The sequence below is a fragment of the Bos mutus genome, chromosome 9, assembly GCF_027580195.1.
Source record: "Bos mutus isolate GX-2022 chromosome 9, NWIPB_WYAK_1.1, whole genome shotgun sequence".
Taxonomy (NCBI): domain Eukaryota; kingdom Metazoa; phylum Chordata; class Mammalia; order Artiodactyla; family Bovidae; genus Bos; species Bos mutus.
The window spans coordinates 32,607,605-32,630,749 of record NC_091625.1 but is presented as its reverse complement, the minus strand read 5'-3'; the positions used below and the strand labels follow the sequence as shown (position 1 = coordinate 32,630,749).

Below are 23,145 nucleotides of genomic sequence, written 5' to 3'. Positions count from 1 at the left end.
ATGAACAAATTTCTCTTCCACTTCAGTGTAACTAAGCTTACCAGTAATCAAAGAAAGTAAGTTGTTATGAGCTCAATACACAGCTTTTTACTTTGTATTTTTAAATAGAAAAGAAGGGAAAAGCACTTTATCAAAGAACAGAACTTGGAGAAGCAAGTTCTTAATAGACGTCTTTTGAATCCAGACAAGTAAATATGTAAAATTTTCAAGGTAGGGTGTGACTAGTGAGTGTAGATTTGAAATCAGAAGGGTAAGGCAAAATGAGCAAAGTTATTAAAACCATTATCACTATCAACTATATGGCTTCCCCGATAGCTCAGGGGTTAAGAATCCACCTGCAATGCAGGAGACACAGGTTCGATTCCTGAGTTGGGATCCCCTGAAGGAGGAAATGGCAACCCACTCCGGTATTCTTGCCTGAAAAAAATCCCTGGACCAAAAATCCCAGAGCTGGAGGGGCTACAGTCCAAAGGGTCACAAAGAGTCAGACATGAGTTAACAGCTGAGCATGAGTGCAATTCTATATATGTATGTATTGAAGTGAAGTGAAGTGAAAGTCACTGTCGAGTCTGACTCTTTGTGACCCCATGGACTGTAGAGTGCATGGAATTCTCCAGGCCAGAATACTGGAGTGGGTAGCCATTCCCTTCTCCAGGGGATCTTCCCAACCCATGGATTGAACCCAGGTCTCCCGCAATGCAGGCGGATTCTTTACCAGCTGAGCCACGAGGGAAGCCCAGGAATACCTAATGACTGAGCATGAGCACAATTCTATATATGTATGTATAGGTATGTATTACTGAGTCATTTACTGTATACCTGAAACTAACAAAATATTATAAATCAACTATACTTCAAACAAATGTTTAAACCTATGATATAAACTTGCAATTAAATACGTTATATCAAGACCAAATGTAATAAATACTCAAACTCCATCACTTCCTACTTACACTACTACACTTCCTACTTCCATTTGTTCTTATCTGTGGACTGGAGGTAATTAACATAGATTGTATCTGTGTGGTAGAAACAGCACATGGTTGAGCCTTACTGCATATCCCTCCAACTCCATGCACAGGGATGTGAGGTTAGTAGCTTGACATTGGCTTTGCTGGAGTAAATACACCAGGAAATCCGGACAAACAGAACAAAGTAGGGCTTTTCACCAGACCTCCAATTGTTTCAAACATTTACCAGCTCTCTACGCCTGAACAGCATAGTGACCCTGCTGGTTCAGAGCATGGACAGAGCTAAAGGGCCTGTTCTGTTCTCTTTGATTGCTCTAGATGTGTTTTTGCTTTTGTTTTTGTTTTTAACCTCTTCATTTTTCAGCGTCATTCCTTTCTCTGTGAATTAACTCTTTTTTATTCCATGCAGTTGCACCAAAGGGTGAAATTACAAATCCCCAGCTCTCTCTGGTCTCAGTGGTGGCTTGAGTCTGACCAATCGTGATACTGCAAGCCACTGGCCACAGTGATTGGTTCAGGTATGAGCATATGAGCCAAACTGGAACAGAGTCCTCCTTAAAATGCAATGGATGGAAGCTGGCTAGGGTTAAGAGCAGCATATATAGGCAGAGGGAAGCAGGACCCTGAGGGCATTATTTGAAATTTGTTTGAAGCCAGATGCCCTTTGGACTTCCTAGCTACCTAAGCCAATATAGTCCCTTTTTGCGTGACAAATAGACATTTTTAAAATCTTGAGTAACTCTGGTAAAATGCCATATAATATCATATGTGGTGGTCCATTGGCTAAGACTCCATGCTCCCAATGCAGGGGACCTAGCTTCCATCCTTGGTCAGGGAACAAGATCCCATATACCGAAGCTAAGAGTTCATGTGCCACAACTAGATTCTGCATGCCAAAACTGGAAAAAAAAAAAAAAATCCAGCATGCCACAACAAAGATCAAAGATCCAATGTGCTGCAGCTAAGACCTGGCACAGCCAACTAAAATAAATAAATATTAAAATAAATCATACTAAGAAGTTTCTTCTCGGGCTACAGGGACAGAGCTGCATAGAGGGGGGTTGCAATTTGACCTATACTGTGACCAGATTTGTAGACCACAAAATAAAGTCTTTAAGCACAGTCCTACTGCAATTTTTCAGATCAACCAGGATTTGTGTAAATGTATGTGATTCTATTTAAAATACTAAATATTATATTTGCTTGATACCTTGAAGTTCCTGAAAGATAAGGACAATGCAAAGTCTACCATCACATCCCCAGGACTTATGCCCTCATCATGTAGAACTGAAGAAGAGATCACTCAGGAAATACTGGTTGAGAGAAGGGCTGTCTCCTAAAGACGCTGCATCCAGCTGTACCATGATGATGATTCAGCGGTTTTATGCCAATACCCCACAGCTTTCTTTGTGGAAAGGCATATGGACGACGCTGTTTGATGTGAGGCAGGGTAAGCAGATTCAATAAGTAAAGACATTCTAGCTCATCAGTATGCGATCTGACCTTGAGAGCTGAAGTTGTTTCTGTATAAGCCGAATTTCCCGTTTCTAAGTCTCTGGACTCAAGGGACCCAAGGAAGAAAAATATCCTACCCTGTTTTATAACAAGCAAAAAAAAAAAAAAAGGATTAATCCGTTGGCTATTTGCAAAGTAATTTAAAGCTATAACTCAAATTGCAAAGTTCACAAGTTTGTTTCTAGTATATCTCATACCCACCCACAGCAACATCAAACAAGAATGCTCTTGTCAGGACAGACTGGTGGTTGCTAAGGGGAATGGAAGGATTGGAAGTATGGGATTAGCAGAGGCAAACTATTATATATAGGATGGATAAACAGCAAGGCCCTACTGTAAAACCCAGAGAATCATATTCACTCTCCTGTGACAAATCATAATGGAAATGAATATGAAAAAGAATGTACATATATACATATAGATAAAGAATATGAAAAAGAATATATATGCATATATTAATAAATATAACTAAGTCACTTTGTTGTATAGAAGAAATTAACATGACATTGTAAATTAACTATACTTCAGTAAAATTTAAATAAATAAATACATAAAAAAGAATGCTCTTGTCAAAACAAGTGAAAATGTTAGTTGCTCAGTGATGTCTGACTCTTTGCAATCCCATGGACTGTAGCTGGCCCGGCTCCACTGTTCATAGGGATTCTCTAGTGAAGAATACTGGAGTGGGTTGCCGTGCCCTCCTCCAGGGACTCTTCCCAGCTCCAGGGATCAAACTCAGGTCTCCCACATTGCAAGCAGATCTTTACCATCTGAGCCACCAGGAAGCCCTATCAAAACAAGAGCAGTGTCTTATCCCAGTTGGACTCTTTTAGGGAAACACCTGCCACCCCTTTGGCATTTCCATAGAGATGAAGGAAGAGGGTTGGAATGAACATTTCTGGATCTTCTCTCTGTCCCTTTACTCATTCTTGCTCATGAGAATAAAAACAGATCTGTCTGGGGAGACAGAGAATAATCAGGCATATATTTACCAAGCTCACCAGGGTGGGGTGAGGCACCCTGGGCTCACCCTTCTGAGGCCAGAAGCATATCAGTCTTTCCTTCAGCTGGCCCTCTGTTCTTCTAGAATTCGGTTATTAAACAGCCACAATTCTTTGTGGGGTTGGCTGGGAGCTCTCCCTATAGGTAAGGAACAAGGCCAAAATTGGGAGAAAAGGAGGAAATTCTGACCTCCATTAAGCCTAACTTTAACCCTCTGGGTATGTGCTGTAAGCTCCGTCATGTCCGATTCTTTGCAACCCCATGGACTTTAGCCCACCAGGCTCCTCTGTCTATGGAATTTTCCAGGCAACAATATTGAAGTGGGTTGCCATTTCCTACTCCAGGGGATCTTCCCAACCCAGGGATCAAACCTGTGTCTCCTGCATCTCTTGCATTGGCAGGCAGATTCTTTATTGCTGAGCCACCAGGGAAGCCCTTTAAAATGGTTTGTTTATTGCTACAAAAGCTAACCACCTGGGGAGGGAGAAAGAAGGGAGGTTTGGGAGGGACGGGGCATGGGAGGACCTATGGCTGATTCTTGTTGATGTATGGTAGAAAACACAAAATTCTGTAAAGCAATCATCCTTCAACTAAAAAAATAAATTTAAAACAAAACAAAGCAAAAAAAGCCAACCACCATTGGAGCCTTCAGCAAGTCATAATCTTTTTGCTGGTAAAAGGTTTTGGCCTTGATGTTGATGGCTGCTGACTGATCAAGGTGGCGGTTGCTGAAGTTTGAGGTGGCCATGGCAATTTCCTAAAATAAGACAGTAAAGTTTGCTGCACTGATCGACACTTCCTTCCACAGATGATTTCTCTGTAGCATGTGATGTTGTTTGATTCATTTTACCCACAGTAGAACTTTCAGAATTGGAGTCAATCCTCTCAAACCCTGCCGTTGTTTTATCAACTAAGCTTATGTAATATTCTAAATCCTTAAACCTCAACCTCTAACACCTGTTTATCAGGGGCTTGCCAAGCCAGCAGGGGATACGTTGGTTTGCTCCAGCAGCGACGCCATATCAAGAACAGCTACTATGATTTGAGTTATCATCTGATTAAGTTTACAATAATCAACCATCATTCTCTGTGATCCATTATCAGCCAAATAGCAAATACAGATTTGGTAGAAATCACCACCCAAACCTCCCAAGCCTTTGATGGTGACACTAATCTCCGCAGTACCTGTAAGACTGCAGTATTACTGTTGGTTTACTAATTGGGGAAGTTTTAATGGCATCCATTTGCTCTCTCCTACTATTAACAGTTCTCATTTCACAGGTCACAGAACCAACTTGGGGCTTCTGCCAGTTGCTGAATAGCAAAGTAAATCTAGAGTTGGAGAATTAGTCGGAAGGTGGGTTCAGGAACTCACCAGACACACAGATTAACATGAGTCAAAAGTTCTTTGATCCCTTGACGTCATGTCAAGGGTGGACCTTGACATTCTGACTGGTAGACCACAGTAGTATTTTGTGTCTCTAGGAAACAGTGTCAGCTCGGAGCCAGAATCACGACACCTGACCCATCTCCCTGCTCTGGTGCACAGTTACCGTGGGAAATAGCCACAGGTCCCTAATCAGAAGGCTGTGAGGAGTGTTGTTGCAGAAACTTTGCCTATGTAGCAGGGTTTCCCCTTAGGTAACTCAACATTTAAGGATCCCTCTTTTAAGGGATCCTTCATTGAAGAGGCTCTGTATTTGTCAAAAGGATCAAGGCTGGTTGAAAGAATGTGACTCCATTATGGTGATTCAAGTCAGACCTCCATTGATCAGATCTCAGGCTTTTCTATTTATACAAAATGGAGTATGACTTTAGTGGAATGTCCATCCACTTCCATTCTAGGGACACCACAGTCAATCACCAATGCCAAAGATTTCTGTAGGTCAGGCTGTTCTTATGACGAGTTCAGCTCAGCTGTTCCCCATAGAAACCATGGCTGTGCTCTCTCCGGCAATCAAGTACATTGGAAGGGAAGATTTTGAATGCTGTCATCTCAACCAGTGTAAAGAGAAGGACCATCTGCTATGAACCTTGGCCCCATGCAGGAGTGATTACTGCTTGAGGACAGAAAGCAGAGGGGCATGCCCTCTGACTGGATCCAGAAGGAGAGAGGAGAAAACCCCCTGTATCTGAACAGAGGAGTGAAAAAAGATGAATGGATGGAGCCTGAACTTGGCTTCAGGGGCCAGTTACTCTCCCACCATGTGACTTGGCTCAAACTCCATAGATGTAAGTCTGAGCCAAATTGCCCCTACTTCTGTCTTGGGGAAGGGCAGGGTAAGAAGATGGAGAGAGGCAACATTTCTAATCCTAGCATTCACCCAGATGAGAAAAGGGTACAGACCCCTTCCTACATGGAAACAAGACTGCTAGTATGAGTCCGGATGAAAGCGTAGGGTTTGGATCAGCTGAAATGACAGGTTTCACGTGCTTGACCTAGCGGGAAAGAGGATTCAGGAGCACAAAGGCAGGAGAGGGTGGCAAAGGGGTTCTCTGGTTCTGACAAGTGACCTGCACCCCACTAAAGCTCCTGTCCCAGGAGAGGGCTAGGTGACAATAAGGACCCAAAGCCTGACTTGTGATACAAAGTGTACATGGGGTCAGAACTTACAGTATTTAGGACAAAAGAAGTAATTTCAAAGCAATTTCCAGTCTGTAAGCAGACATTTCCTCAAGTGTCTCCAAATTTTATTAGCCGAAAATTAGACAGCTATTCCCTAATCACCTCAACCCCTAGAAATGTGGCCCTTCGGGCAAGTTTGCCCTGAAGTTGCAGTTATGCAAAAATATGCCATTTATGTAACAATGAGTTTTAGATAATTCTCTACTTCCCTGGTGGCTCAGTCGGTACAGAATCCACCTGCAATGCAGGAGGCTGCCTGCAATCGGGAAGATCTCCCAGGGAAGAAAATGACAACCAACTCCAATATTCTTGCCTGGAGAGCCCCATGGACAGAGGAGCCAGATGGGCTACAGTCCATGAGGTCACAAGTGTCAGACACGACCTAGCAACTAAGCCACCACCACCTATAACATTAGTCCTTCTGCAGGAAATGTTCATGTGGCTATTAAATATTCACTAAAACTTTAACTTTTATTTTTATACATCCCAGAATGAAAAAAAAAAAGGCAAGAAATACATTTCCTGGTACCAAACCATAAATTTCAATTCAGTTCAAGAAGCTGAAAGAATAGGACCCCTGCCTCCAAGGGACACAAAAAGCAGCAGGGGCTCTGCTTTGAAAAAGAGGCTAAGAATAAAGCGGGCACAGCAAATAACAGCTCTGGGCAGGACAGAAACCAGTCAAACTCTTGCCAAAAATTATTGCGTTAAATGCTAACCCCTACTTTAAGGTGGCAACCACAATTTAGTTTTTGAATCCTTCCCTTTATAAGTAGGGCTTCCTGCTACTTTCTGAGAAATGGAAGCACTTCTGTTTGCAAGATGATTTATTATTATTATTTTTTTTTACAAGAGCCAGAATTTAAGACTGGCATCAAAACCCAGCCAACTTAAGGCTAGGGAGAAGACAGTAACACTGGTTATTTTATCCAAAGATGAGCCAGTCACATTTTTGGTACATCAATGCCATGTTTGCCTGAGAACAAATTTAGGAAGCCTGGCTGCACGCATATCTCCTATTTGTGACTTCTCTGCATGATTGGATGGTATTGGCAATGATCTGGAACAGTCACCAGGGGATGCTTCCCCTAAGAACAGCATAGTTAAGTGGCATTTCTATGGTGTTCTTTTTCATAGTGACAAATGGACCCGAGGTGGATGAAATTGCATGGAGCCCCACATGACCAGCTGTGTCCAAGCAGAGATTTAGCAGGAGGATGTAGAAAATGCTTTTGTTCAAGGAGAGAAATTTCACGGTGGAGATAGATGGTAGGGGCAGGGGAGCTGGAATGTTGTGTTTTAAAACATTCAGGAGATCAAAATAGGTATGCAAGCTCGGAAGATCCTTCAGGAATAACAGAAATAATGGCACATACTCTTCATTGTGGGATACTTTAAAATGACTAATAAAATGAACGTTAACTATCTTCCCTTTGACATATTTTCAAAGACTTCAGAAATGAAAACAGTTTCTTCATTAATGGTCAATTTCAACTGTGTTTGAAAGAAAATGTATAATGCCATTAATATGGGAATTGTGTGATCTAAGCCACCCAGCATTAAAAATAGGTGACAATGACATTCAGTTTTGAAGCTTAACTTTGAATGGGTGCTCAGTCTTCCTAAAATATAACCTAATGATTAGACATGCTGATCGTTCCTCTGTGAAGAAAGTTATAGCCTCATGGAAATACAAACCATCTCTTTAATCGTAAGCATTCTAAAGAAAAAAAATAATTGATTATTAAGGGAAAAGGAGTTGAGTTTGGGGGTGGGAATGCAGAAAAGAAATATCTACAACTGAAATAAAAGATGAGACATAAAACACATTTAGGAAAAACTTATGGTCCCAGGACCTAGGATTATTCTATGAGGCCACATAGAATAAAACATTATTCTATGTTTTTTGTTTTCCGTTTCTCCATAGTTACGTTGGGCTTCCCTGGTGGCTCAGATGGTAAAGCATCTGCCTGCAGTGCTGGAGACCTGGGTTCGATCCCTGGGTCAGGAATATCCCCTGGAGAAGGAAATGGCAACCCAGTCCAGTATTCTTGTCTGGAAAATCCCATGGATGGAGGAGCCTGACAGGCTATAGTCCATGAGGTCAAAAAGAGTGGGACACGACTGAGCGACTTCACTTTTTTTTTTCTTTGTGGCTCAGCTGGTAAAGAGTCTGCCTGTAATTCGGGAGACGTGGGTTTAATCCCTGGGTTGGGAAGATTCCCTGGAGAAGGGAAATGCTACCCACTCCAGTATTCTGGCCTGGAGAATTCTATGGACTGCACAGTCCATGGGCTGTGAAGAGTTGGACACGACTGAGTGACTTTCACTTTCATAGTTACATAGGCCCATACTCCCTATGTATGTATGATTATACATCATATAGCTTTTTAAATTTTATATTCTAATAACCCCCTTTCTTTTAATTCTTCCCTTAGCAGAAGCCACTGGGGGAAAAAAATTCTTAAAAATAAAATATCTGCATATACACAAACGATACAATTTGTGTTTCATATTCCTCATGAGGATCATAAACACAGTTTTTGGCTGATTAAACTTCAGTCTCTCTTCCTTACAGCCCAAGAGTCTAGAATAGTTCCTGGCACATAGTAAATAAAAGCTTCTCTAACCTGGAGTCCCAAGAAAGCAGAGACTGAGATAAAGAACTTTTTGTTTGTTTGTTTATTTTTTAGTAACTACTATTGTTTATTTATTTGGCCACATGGCTTGTGGGAATCTTAGTTCCCTGACTAGGAATCAAACCTGTGCCCTCGGCAATGAAAGTGCAGAGTCTACTTTCATTGGACTGCCAGAGAATTCTGGAGACGAAGACTTTAAATGTAACTACTTTACTGGTGAAAGAAATCCCAGAAGAGCAAAAGTGAGGGGAAGGGGTTCAGAGGGCAAATGTTGGCCTGATTGTTGAAGACCATCCTTTGCTAAGTGTAGAAACTGTCTCTCAAAATAATCTTCTGAAAGAGGAAGAAAGAAGACTTCATCTCTGGATCCCATCTCCCACTGGTCTCCCTTATGTTTCTGAGCTGTGCATGTACGAGACCTCCCAGAGTCCCCACCTCGTGGTCAATAGAAAAGCTGTGGGTAGGTGGTGCCCGGAGGAAGTTGGAAAGAGCTCACGCAGAAGAGAGGGTGGGAAGTGGTACCTAAGAGGAGTCTAACACCATACTCAGTAAATGCTTGCCAAAAGGATAGAATTGTATTACAATAGTAATAGAGTCATAGATTGAAGAGGAGTAAAAAGTCCTTAGCAATTCGATATCACAATCATCCATAATTTAATGAAGAAAAGACACAGGTTCTGCTTGGTTTTTTTCCCAAGCTTTTGTCTGTTTATTCAAACACAATGTGTCTTAAGGAGTTTAGAAACAGGCTGGAGACACCATTATCCTTTGAATAACGCAGAGAGCCACTGAAAAGGGAATCAGCGCCACGGTAGGTTGTAACACTGGTGTATTAAGTCCCTATCCATATTCCTGGACTGTAAACACGGGGAACCAAAGTATCAGAGGTAGCACTGCTGCTGCTAAGTCGCTTCAGTCGTGTCTGACTCTGTGCGACCCCATAGACGGCAGTCCGCCAGGCTTCCCCATCCCTGGGATTCTCCAGCAAGAACACAGCGGGTATCAAACAGAACCAGACAAACCCTTTGTTCTGTCTTCCTCGCTTATGCAATCAACGCACACTTAAGCAAAACTGAATTCCTCGTTAAGCAAACATTTTTGCATGAGCTGCCTTCTCTTTATCTTTCTGTGCCTTCATCTTTTGCTTGACTTGCAGCAATTCTGCCTGGATAGCTGTATCTTCTGGTGCTATCTCCTGAGCTTTCTTAAAATCAGCCAATGCTTGAACATATTCTTTTAATCCTTGCCATCCTTCAGCTCTACGGTACAGTGCTTTGGTATTTGATGGGTCTATTTCAAGGGCCTCCAAACAGCTATCGACTGCACCCTGCCGATCGGACATCTTCAGTTTGTAAGCGCTGACATTCAGCATGCAGCTCAAAGCGACAGGCTACAGCTTTGCTCCATTTGCGTCCTCAGCAGCAGCCCTAGAGCCTTCCACATACCTTAAAAATTTTGTGTATTTTTTAATGGCCATCTTCCAGTTCTGGGATTTGAAAAATGTATTTCCAATGTTTTTTAAGTCTTCTGATATTAACACAATTTTATCTACATCTTTTAAATCCACATCCGCAACCTCGGGGAAATCTGGGTGACTGTCACCAGATCCATCCCTTGGGAATATTTCCCAATCATCACCTTCTTTCAGTTCTCCACATTCTGCAATAACACAAAATTTGGCAGGTTTTTCACCTTTCACCTCCACATTTTCCAGAATCTTTGCCACACCCATTCTTTAATCCCTTGGCCAAACACTATGTGCTTCCCATCCAAGTGTGGAGTCAGAACCGTGGTGATGAACTGGAAGCCGTTGGTGTTGCTGCCTGCTTGGCCATGCTCAGCAATCCCTCCTCGTCACGCTTATAACAGAAATTTTCACCTTCAAGTTTTTCACCATAAATGCTTTCTCCACCTGTCCTATTCTGATTTGAGAAGTCTCCACCCTGAATCATCAAGTTTTTAGTATTTCAATGCAAAGGACATCCTTTGAAACAGGGAGGTTTTCCAGTGGTGGGTCCAGTGCTTTTTTCTCCTGTATACAATGCACAAAAATTCTGCAGTTTTGGGTATCATATCTGCAAACAATTCTAAGACAATTCAACCAACTTGCTCCCCTCCGATGTCCACATTGAAGAAGACTCGGAGGTTACTGGGGTTGGAGAGCTTAGCCTGGGGGATGGATGCAACATTGTGGCTTTAAGACGCATGTATGACCACCTCGTAACACCGTGTGGTCACTGGACAGCTCGAACCCTAAAGTCGCAAGGTCCACCCACAGGTTCTGTTTTAAAAGAACTTGTTTCATGGAAGAATTTTAATATTGGCTGATTTTTGAAGCAGTTTTCTGACTATCAGCTCAGTCTAACTAGAGCTGATTAACTGGGGACCTGCAGCAATATGCCAAAAAACTCACAGCACCTGCCCCTCAATTGGATTAAAGAAAAATCGTTCCTAAAAGCACGGAGCAAATCACACATTTCCACGAGCATCATCAGCAAGTATCTGCTAAGTTAACTTAAGTGATTCTTCAAATTTGCCACTGTCACCTGCAAGACTTCACATGGAGTCATCCTTCCCCATCCCATCACCCCTTTGTGACTATGACCCATCCTTCAAACCTAAACTGGGAAATCACCGTTACCAAAAAGCCTTCGCATCCCCCTCTCTCTCCCCTTCACTTTCCCTTCCTTCTCCCCTGTCTCCCTTCCTTGCATGTTTCATCCCTCTCATTACTTTATCTTGGCTGCTTTCACATTACTCAATTTTACTGCTATCACTACATCTCTCATACTCGTAAGAGTGACTCTTTACCCCACTAGATCGTCAGCTCTTCCAGGGCTGAGATTCCGGCACTTATCTTTTAGGACCTGACACACAGCAGGCATCCAGCAAATTTCAGCTTAATGAAAAAATAAATCAGTTGCTATTTGAATAATAGGGAAAATTGCAAAGGTTTTTAAGAAGAGATGGTAGCTGGTGGCTATAGTGGGGTGAATCAAGGGAATCTTGGAGGAGCTAGATGCAAAAGGAAGATGAGACTTGTGGACTTAGAAGAGACAGGCTGTTTCAGCGGAGGCTGTGACCATAAGTGGAAACATGTTTAATTTACTGTAAAGCAGTGGATTCTCCAGCTTGGCGAGGGCAGGGAGCTCTAGAGCAGGTCACGGGGAATAAAATCAGAGAGGAAAGTGGGGGTCAGGTTGCAGGGGGCACCAAATGGCAGGCTTAGCAGCCTTACCTTTGTCCTCTATTTTAAGTTCTCAAAATATTTTGAGCAGTAGGCAACACAGCCAAGCGGAGTTTAAAAACAGCTCATAGACGTGCGGAAGAGCAATTGGAAGGAAGAAACCAACAACACTTAAGAAGCAAAAAGTGACTTCCCTTGACGAGCTCTGAGCCAAAGATAAGAGACAGAGTTTGGTGTTGGGAAAAACAATCTGGGAGGGCTTTAAAGATTATTTCCAAACTCAGTGCTTTCCTGTCCTGAGCTTAGAGTTGACATTCTCCACGACGTGACCTGAACTCTAAAGTCTAGTCTCCTCAAGTCCTGCTGAGTGGCCCATTCTCTGTCTCCACACACAACCTCTGTGGGCTCATCTCTGGGAAGACCTTGAGGCCTGAACTACCCTGCCTTCTACCCATTTCTTGCTGTCAAAATCTGACCTGCACTTTAACCCTCTCTTTATTTTTATTTTTTAAACTTTGTATTTCCTATTGGAGTATAGCTGATTAACAATGCTGTGAGAGTTTCAGGTGGACAGCAAAGGGGCTCAACCATACATCATTCTCAACCCTCTCATTAAATGCTCTCTCCTCCATGATAGGAGGTGAATATAAGGAGGTCATCCCCAAGTAACTCATGTTACTTCCCTCAAGCCTTCTGGAGACAAGCTCTCCCTAATTCAGGTGTCTGGTCATATGGGTAGGGGTCAAATATAACCATATCTCTCCTGAGTTTTACACAGAAGAAGGATAAAATGTGATGTAAACAAAAACCTGGATTTTAGTCTGTTCTATAGACCCGAGAATCCTGGACATTCTGAATCCAGACATCCTGGAATGTGAAGTCAAGTGGGCCTTAGAAAGCATCACTATGAACAAAGCTAGTGGTGGTGATGGAATTCCAGTTGAGCTATTCCAAATCCTGAAAGATGATGCTGTGAAAGTGCTGCACTCAATATGCCAGCAAATTTGGAATACTCAACAGTGGCCACAGGACTGGAAAACGTCAGTTTTCATTCTAATCCCAAAGAAAGGCAATGCCAAAGAATGCTCAAACTACCACACAATTGCACTCATCTCACATGCTAGTAAAGTAATGCTCAAAATTGTCCAAGCCAGGCTTCAGCAATACATGAACCGTGAACTTCCTGATGTTCAAGCTGGTTTTAGAAAAGGCAGAGGAACCAGAGATCAAATTGCCAACATCCGCTGGATCATGGCAAAAGCGAGAGAGTTCCAGAAAAACATCTATTTCTGCTCTATTGACTATGCCAAAGCCTTTGACTGTGTGGATCACAATAAACTGCGGAAAATTCTGAAAGAGATGGGAATACCAGACCACCTGACCTGCCTCTTGAGAAATGTGTATGCAGGTCAGGAAGCAACAGTTAGAACTGGACATGGAACAACAGACTGGTTCCAAATAGGAAAAGGAGTATAACAAGGCTGTGTATTGTCACCCTGCTTATTTAACTTATATGCAGAGTACATCATGAGAAATGCTGGACTGGAAGAAACACAAACTGGAATCAAGATTGCCAGGAGAAATATCAATAACCTCAGATACGCAGATACATCACCCTTATGGCAGAAAGTGAGGAGGAACTCAAAAGCCTCTTGATGAAAGTGAAAGTGGAGAGTGAAAAAGTTGGCTTAAAGCTCAACATTCAGAAAACGAAGATCATGGCATCTGGTCCCATCATTTCATGGGAAATAGATGGGGAAACAGTGGAAACAGTGTCAGACTTTATTTTTCTGGGCTCCAAAATCACTGCAGATGGTGACTGCAGTCATGAAATTAAAAGACGCTTACTTCTTGGAAGGAAAGTTATGACCAACCTAGATAGCATATTCAAAAGCAGAGACATTACTTTGCCAACAAAGGTCCGTCTAGTCAAGGCTATGGTTTTTCCTGTGGTCATGTATGGATGTGAGAGTTGGACTGTGAAGAAGGCTGAGTGCCGAAGAATTGATGCTTTTGAAGTGTGGTGTTGGAGAAGACTCTTGAGAGTCCCTTGGACTGCAAGGAGATCCAACCAGTCCATTCTGAAGGAGATCAGCCCTGGGATTTCTTTGGAAGGAATGATGCTAAAGCTGAAACTCCAGTACTTTGGCCACCTCATGCGAAGAGTTGACTCATTGGAAAAGACTCTGATGCTGGGAGGGATTGGGGGCAGGAGGAGAAGGGGATGACAGAGGATGAGATGGCTGGATGGCATCACTGACTCGATGGACGTGAGTCTGAGTGAACTCCGGGAGTTGGTGATGGACAGGGAGGCCTGGCGTGCTGCTATTCATGGGGTCGCAAAGAGTTGGACACGACTGAGCGACTGAACTGACCTGAACTGATAGACCCAAGGCCATTCACAATTTTAGTTTCCTCACAGGCAAAATAAAGGGGTTGAATGATGTCTTTACTTAGCTGACTCATGGTTTGACACTCCATGTGACTAACAGTGAGACTTTTGTGTAGTAGTCGGGGGAGACACACAGGGAACTAAGAGCATGGCGCCTAGAGTGATTAGCATTTGTTGATTGATGGACTAACTCGAGACCCACTGCAATCACCTAGGTGTCTCTATTGCCTCTGTTTGGAATTGGCTGGTGCAGGGCCAAGATTTCAGAGCTGACTGTTGTTATGCCAGTGACTGCAGTAGCTTCCCCTCCATTATATTGAGATATTATTGACAGACAACAATTGTCTTGTCTTTCAGTAGTGTCTGACTCTTTGTGACCCCATGAACTGTAGCCCACCAGGCTTTTCGGTCCATGGAATTCTCCAGGCAAGAATACTGGAGTGGATTGCCGTTCTCTTCTCTAGAGGGACTTCCCAACCCAGGGATCAAACCCTGGTCTCCTGCATCTCAGGCAGATTCTTGACCATTTCAGCTATAGGGAAGTCCTTAAGGTTCAAGATGTATTGATGCTTTTGAACTGAGGTGTTGGAGAAGCCTCTTGAGCATCCCTTGGAGTTTAAGGAGATCCAAACAATCAATCCTCAAGGAAATTAGTCCTGAATAGTCATTGGAAGGACTGATGCTGAAGCTGAAGCTCTAATACTTTGACCACCTGATGCAAAGAACTGTCTCACTGGAAAAGACGCTGATGCTGAGAAAGATTGCAGGCAGGAGAAGGGGACGACAGAGAATGAGATGGTTGGATGGCATCACCGACTCAATGGACATGAGTTTAAGCAATCTCTGGGAGATGGTGAAGGACAGGGAGACCTGGTGTGCTGCAGTCCATGGGGTCAAAAAGAGTCAGACATGACTGAGCGACTAAATTCAACTGAAGATGTATGTGACAAGTTAATGTGCGTATAACTTGCAAAATGATGACTTCAGTAAAGTTATTTACCACATCCATCATATCATATGGATTGTATATGTGTGTGTGTGTGTGTGTGTGTGTGTGTGTGTGTGTGTGTGTGGTAAAAACACTTAAGATCTACTCTCTTAGCAACTTTCAAGGATACAACACGATGTTGTTGACTAGAGTCACCACCTGCACTGCAGTTCTTAAGGCAGTGCTTCTCAAACTTAAACACACATTTGCATCACCTGGGGAGGACAGTTTGCCCTTCATATCCCTGGGTTCAGCATCTTTGGATTCAACCAACCATGAGGATGCAGAACCCACTCATCAGAGGCCAACTGTACACAGCACACTTTTATATAAGTGACTTGAGCATCCAAGGATTTTGGTATCTGCAGAGGTCTTGGAATCAATCCTATGGACACTGGGGAACAACTGTAGCAGGGCTTAGAGAGTCTAGATTTGTGATTTTCAAAGTATATAAGTGACTTGAGCATCCAAGGATTTTGGTATCTGCAGAGGTCTTGGAATCAATCCTATGGACACTGGGGAACAACTGTAGCAGAGCTTAGAGAGTCTAGATTTGTGATTTTCAAAGTATATAAGTGACTTGAGCATCCAAGGATTTTGGTATCTGCAGAGGTCTTGGAATCAATCCTATGGACACTGGGGAACAACTGTAGCAGAGCTTAGAGAGTCTAGATTTGTGATTTTCAAAGTAGGGCTCACAGACAGACATGAGTAGAGAGGGCCATCGTGGGCTGAGGAATAACTCTATGGGGGAAATAAAGTATAATCCCATAGACTTGAATTTTTATATTCTAACAAATGCTGCTTGTTGGTGGAGGTTCCTACTGGGAGATTTGGTTGTCATGCATTGTTATTGTAATTATGTGAAGTGTATTCATTCACTCAACACCTACTGTTGCCAGGCATTGGTCTAGACACTGGGAGTACATCTGAACAAAACAAACAACTGGAAACTCCCTGCTTTCCTGGAACTCATATTTAATAAGGAAAATGTTGTAAACAGAACAAGATACACACATAGTTGGAATTCCTACACTTAAGCACACTTTTTAAAATCATATATCAATTTTTCTTCAGCTGCTTGCTGTTTGTAATGCTATTCTTGTCTTTTAATTATAAACTGATATTAGCTTAGCTTAAATTAATTATCAATTTAATTTTGGCCTGTTGTGGGTATCCAAGGGAGGTAGTTTGCACATATGTTTGCACCAGTGGTATCTGCTGCTGCTGCTGCTAAGTTGCTTCAGTTGTGTCCGACTCTGTGCGACCCCATAGACAACAGCCCATTAGGCTCCTCTGTCCCTGGGATTCTACAGGCAAGAACACTGGAGTGGGTTGCCATTTCCTTCTCCAATGCATGAAAGTAAAAAGTGAAAGTGAAGTCGCTCAGTCGTGTCCGACTCTTACGACCCCATGGACTGCAGCCTACCAGGCTCCTCTGTCCATGGATTTTCCAGGCAAGAGTACTGGAATGGGGTGCCATTACCTTCTCCGAGTGGTATCTGAGGCCTATACATTTTCATTAGCTGGACTCCCAGACATGCAGGCATTTGAGACTCAATTATGAATCATCCACATTCCAGCTATCAGCTTAGTGTAATTAGAACAGATTAACTGGTGACCAGCAGCAGTGTGATGAAAAGTCACAGATGACAGACCTGTCCCTCAATTGGATTAAAGAAAAATCAAAAACTTGGAGCAAATCACAGGTTTCCATGAGCATCATCAGCAAAAATCCTAAAGCAGATTTACCTAATCTCTTATCACCAAGTCCTTTTTCCTCAGAAGGAAGAAATGGATAGGGTAAGGGGACCATAATTCTGCAAGTTCACTGCATCCTTCTCAGGAAGAATCACCTGGAGGTTGAAATTCATGAGAATGCCTGCTGTAATCAAAGATTCCTACCACCTGGAGTCTTACAATTATTATTATATACAAGAGTCATGAGTTTTCTGTTGGGTTGATGATTTCATTAGACTTGTGCTTCCTTAGTTTCTGCTTCTCTGTTCTCTCTCTTGCCATCAGGGGAGCACTCACAGACACAGGCAGCTTGATTCCCTTCTTTCAGACAAGAGCAGGGTTTCTTTCCAAGTTTGGACATTGTAAGATGTTGGATGCTTACCCTACTTGGGCTCAGTTCAAACAGAAAAGTGAGAGATGCTGTCCTGGTAGAAGTTAGGATGTCAGACTGACAAGTGCCACGTAGCTTTTTTCACTTTGAAATACCTGATCTTTTTCAAATATTCTGCAATAAGTGCGTACTATTTTCATTATTTTAAAGTATTTTTAAATAAAATAAATGATTTGTTGAGGATGTTTGACTTAGTATGGTCACTGTGTTAGGAAAAGAAGTGAGGCGAAATTTTTAAAAACTGTTTGCTTCCTTTTGGCTAAAAAAGGAGAAACAAAATTATCTTTTTTATTACAGAAAATTGATTAAGTGCCCATTACCCTAGGAAACGTGTAACTGGACCTGGTTTTTTACTTTATGTGACTTAGAAAAGGTCTCCTCTCTTCTCAGAGCTCTGAGAAATGTCATTTTAATTTTTATACTTCTGGAAGGGAAAGCCCAACTCCAAACCCCTTTCCTAAAATTCCCAGGTATTTTCTAGTTCATAGAGTAGACCAGAGTGGCTTAGACCAAAGTTGGCTGGTAGAAAAGGACAGCACAGACCCCAAGGGGGCTTCACCTGCAGTACAGGACGATGGCCACTGGTGAGCGCGCGAGAGAGCAGTGGCTGCAAGCCCCCACTGGCCACACTGCCAGTGTCTCCTTGTTACAAAGGCAGAACTCACCCGCTGTGAATTGAATTACCCCCACATTTCTAGACCAGTCCACAGAGAGAGGAGAACTCAAAAGGAAGGAAGTATAGCTAAATACTCCTCAGAAGGCGTATGAGCTACACTCTGCTAAAATTTAACCATTAATAGGGAAAAGATAGCCATATTTGTACCCTACGCTGGTGAAATGAGTTTATTTGTTCTTATTTTTACCAGGCAAGATGAGGAGGCAATATTGCCTCAGCCAAGTTCTACAGAAAGATTAGGAGCCTGGATGTTTGTTGAGAAGATTCTGAATTAAGTTCTAGCAGCAAGCTTTAGTTATATGTCCTCTGCACTGTAGATCACAGCTGCAAGTTTGAAGGACCTGTTCCCTGGGAGAAGTACTCAGGAGACCCATGGGTGGCACAGGAAGTGATGACAGGGGAACGTGACAAATGAGCAAACATCCAGATGCGTCCCAGTATCAGGGACTTTCTGAGCTGAGGGACTTGTTTGGAGGTAGGAGAGGAGCTGCAGTTCTTGTTTGTTTGAAAGCCTTTTCTCTGGAGAGACGTGCCCTTAGTTCTTTCAAATATATTGGGAAGTTCCCACTTGCCCTGAAAGCCTTCCCAGACTAGGTGCTGCAGCATCTGACAGGACCTCAGAGTCTTTCATCCTCTGAAACATGCTTTCCCAGATGCCATTTAGAGCACTGGAATGAAAAGCCCATCAACACAAATGTAAGCAAGAGTGAGAAGGAGGTTTGCTGGGGACAAAGAAGCCAAGTCATTCCTCACCTCCAATTTGCTTAAGGGTGCTGGATTAGTTTCTGAGACTACCACGGGTAGCTGAAAACAGCAAAATGTGTTCGCTCACAATTCTTATGAAACAGTACTCCACATAGTTAAAAAGCAGAACAAAACAAAACAAAACCCTGAAACCATGCCCCATAGTGTTAATAGAAATTAGTGACTAACAGAGACCCTGAGGCTTCTGAAAGTCTGTTTCCACCCAGTTTTGAACCAGGGACCTCTGGCATGTGAGGCGAACGTGATAACCACTACACTACAGAAACAAGGCCCATATGGTTTGTCTTTACAGAACAGTAGATAAGGGAACAGTTTATTTTTTAAAAACCGTCTGCCTGTAACACAACAAAACTGGCTTGAACTAGATAGAACAGACAGGGCTGACCTGCATCTGCACAGCATAGACTTGCTTGCCAGCAGGTGACCTTTTGATGTCAAAGCCCCAAATTTCCCCACATTTTACACTAACTTCCCCCAGATTTGCATGTGTCCCATGAGAAGGCAATGGCACCCCACTCCAGTACTCTTGCCTGGAAAATCCCATGGATGGAGGAGCCTGGTGGGCTGCAGTCCATGGGGTCACTAGGAGTCGGACACGACTGAGCAACTTCACTTTCACTTTTCACTTTCATGCATTGGAGAAGGAAATGGCAACCCACTCCAGTGTTCTTGCCTAGAGAATCCCAGGGATGGGGGAGCCTGGTGGGCTGCCATCTATGGGGTCTCAGAGAGTCAGACACGACTGAAGCAACTTAGCAGCAGCAGTAGCAGCAGCATGAGGAAGCATGTAGTTCAGTTGCGCCTGTGCAGGAAGATGGTTATGTCACCTTTCCCCCCCTGCAGTCACTTTCCTCTCCACCTCTGACCATCCTATACTCCTCACCCATCAATGTCCCAAGTCCCCCATCTTCAGGGAGGCGGGTCTGAGATTGCTCTCCTATCTCCTCAGTTGGCTGCCTCATGAATAAACTCTCTGCTGCAAACATTGACGTCTTGGTGTTTGGCTTGCTACCTGTTGGGCCAAGGAAACTGGTTTGGTAACACTGGAGGCTAGAAGTTCAAAGCCAAGGTGTGAACAGGACTGTGCTCTCAAAATTTTAGGGAAGAGTCCTTCCTTGCCTCTTCCTTGCCTCTGGTGGTCATCAGCAGCCTTGGTCCTCCTTGGCCTGGAGATGCCCCACTCCAGTCTCTATCCCTGTTTTACACAGTATTCTTCCCTCTTGGCATTTCAGATATTTCTCCTTATAGGGACACTAATTATTGGAGTAGGGCCCTTCTTAATCTAATATGATCTAATTTTAACTAATTACATCTGCAAGACCATACCTCTGGAGGGTGGACTTCTGAAACAAGATGTGAAATTCCAGGTGGACATCAATTTGGGGGAACACAAGTCAACCTAGTCAGCTAGTCAACCTAGTGGGGCTTCCCTGGTGGCTCAGATGGTAAAAGAATCTGTCTGCAATGCATGAGACCCAAGTTCCATCCCTGGGTTGGGAAGATCCTGTGGAGAAGGGAATGGCTACACACTCCAGTTTTCTTGCTTGGATAATACAATGGACAGAGGAGCCTCATGGGTTATAGTCCGAAGGGTCACAAAGAGTCAGACACAACTGAGTGACGAACACTAGTCAGCCTAGTACAGGAGCTTTACCTGCTTTGACTGTATTTGCTTCACTGCAGATGGTGACTGCAGCCATGAAATTAAGACGCTTACTTCTTGGAAGGAAAGTTATGACCAACCTAGATAGCATATTCAAAAGCAGAGACATTACTTTGCCAACAAAGGTCCATCTAGTCAAGGCTATGGTTTTTCCTGTGGTCATGTATGGATGTGAGAGTTGGACTGTGAAGAAGGCTGAGTGCCGAAAAATTGATGCTTTTGAACTGTGGTGTTGGAGAAGACTCTTGAGAGTCCCTTAGACTGCAAGGAGATCCAACCAGTGCATTCTAAAGGAGATCAGCCCTGGGATTTCTTTGGAAGGAATGATGCTAAAGCTGAAACTCCAGTACTTTGGCCACCTCATGCAAAGAGTTGACTCATTGGAAAAGACTCTAATGCTGGGAGGGATTGGAGGCAGGAGAAGAAGGGGATGACAGAGGATGAGATGGCTGGATGGCATCACTGACTCAATGGATGTGAGTCTGAGTGAACTCCAGGAGTTGGTGATAGACAGGGAGGCCTGGTGTGCTGTGATTCATGGGGTCACAAAGAGTGGGACAGGACTGAGCGACTGAACTGAACTGAATGTTCTTAATATGAAGAAGTATCAAGATAAAAAGAGGACTTCTCTTTTTTAATTGAAAGAAAACAATGTTTAATAATCTATTCCTACAAATATATGATTTAAATTTAGAAATCATAACAAATTCGATTTCAGTTTCCAACCTCAAAACTAGACATTTCCTTGTCTATTAGACCTGGAAAGATATCAATATTATACAAGAAACTGAACTTTTTTACTCTGCCCTCTAAATATAAAAGAGGATTTCTTATGACTTGGATTAGCACACAGCTGACAGGAGATTTTTTAATTTATTTTAAAAATAAACTTTTTCACTAGATAGGGTCATTCAAGGATAAAGATTACTCCTCATGAGGTTGAAATCCACTAATATATCTTATATGATTTCCAAACCAGCTGTTGACAACATTCTTAATATAGGAAGGAATATAATTACAAACAGCTCTTCTTCCAATCTGCCTTTACGTGTTCCTTTCAGCAAGTTCCCTGTAGAGTATCATGACTTACATCTATCTCCCATTCCCAACCTCAATCTCCTTCTTGTTGACAATGGTCTCTGGGACTCTGGGAAACTGAAAGGAGAAAATTCACACAAAATTATTGCTGACCTCTTTCTGTGGCACTCTTTAGAAAGAGCCTTCCTAAACATCTAAATCTGTATAAAGAATGAATCCAGAGGAAATAACAAATACTAGTTAATATATTAATGGTAGAAAGTATTATCTCCTCAAAGTGTAGAGATAAGGCAATCCACTATTGCCTGTGTATCAGATATATAACCAGTACTCTTGCCTGGCAAATCCCATGGATGGAGGAGCCTGGTGGGCTGCAGTCCACGGGGTCGCTAGGAGTTGGACACGACTGAGTGACTTCACTTTCACTTTTCATTTTCATTTTCATGCATTGGAGAAGGAAATGGCAACCCACTCCAGTGTTCTTGCCTGGAGAATCCCAGAGACGGCGGAGCCTGGTGGGCTGCCATCTCTGGGGTCTCACAGAATCAGACACGACTGAAGTGACATAGCAGCAGCAGCAGCAGCAGCAGATAAACAAGCTGAAACACATGGGTCATAAGCTACAAAACTATCTATTCAGTAATGAGAGAAAAATAAAGGTGTGCTTCCAAAAAATAGAGAGTAAAAGCCAAGTGGAGTAAGGATTTATTTATGCTTATTTATTTATATAAATACGCATATTTAAACAGAATACATTTACGGCTGTGGTTCACAATCTGTCCCTGTCTCTTTCAGTGCTTTGCCTAAGGTAGCCTGGTGAGAAACATCGCACGTCTGGATTGGATTCAAGAAGACTTTATAAACATCATCTATACCCAGAAGCCTCAACAATCTTTGAAGTCATACAAATGCCCTATGAGCTAAAGAATTGAAGCACAGAAAAATTTGTGAGGAAATTTGCAGTAAGCAAAACTGGTTACTGAATGTCTTCAATAGAAAATTATGCATTGTTCAGAGTACAGTCTTCTAGGCTATCTGATTTAAGCCTATCATTGCCTTGAAGCTATTTTACAACTCTTATAAGTTGTAGAAAACTGATAATGAGGTAAAATAATTGCTTACTGACAATTCTTGTTTATCCATATGAAATAAATTCTCACTAGTGGAGGTTTGGTTGACTTCTTTTCCCCACGAAGGAATAGCATTTTGAAACCACTTGCAAATTCATTTCAGTATTCCTGATTTATAAATGTGTTTGTTCTTTGGATTATCTTTTGAATTAGCTGTAACAGCTTTTCCAGTTCCCGCATTTAATTAATGAGTTAAATAAAATCTTTGACACATGTTCACTTCATATTCATGAGTCATATTACTTAAAAAAATTACCCTTTATAGATTTATGGAACAAAACATGCCACTACTTTCAGACTGAAGTCTTCAATTTTTACTGAAAATTAAATCTAGCTATTCAGTTCAGTTCAGTTCAGTCGCTCAGTCTTGTCCGACTCTTTGTGACCCCATGAATCGAAGCACGCCAGGCCTCCCTGTCCAT

At 42.6% G+C, this 23,145-nt stretch overlaps 1 long non-coding RNA gene and 1 pseudogene across 1 annotated transcript; one reads left to right on the top strand and one right to left on the bottom strand.

The window, feature by feature from the left end:
- The first annotated feature begins 701 nt into the window (after positions 1-701).
- On the top strand, positions 702-22,886 carry LOC138989210 (uncharacterized). Its single transcript, XR_011465465.1, has 4 exons — positions 702-789; positions 1,381-1,489; positions 2,189-2,421; positions 22,389-22,886. It is a non-coding gene; the product is annotated as an uncharacterized lncRNA (long non-coding RNA).
- Positions 9,754-11,542, bottom strand: LOC102278756 (peptidyl-prolyl cis-trans isomerase D pseudogene; annotated as a pseudogene).
- Positions 22,887-23,145: the final 259 nt, after the last annotated feature.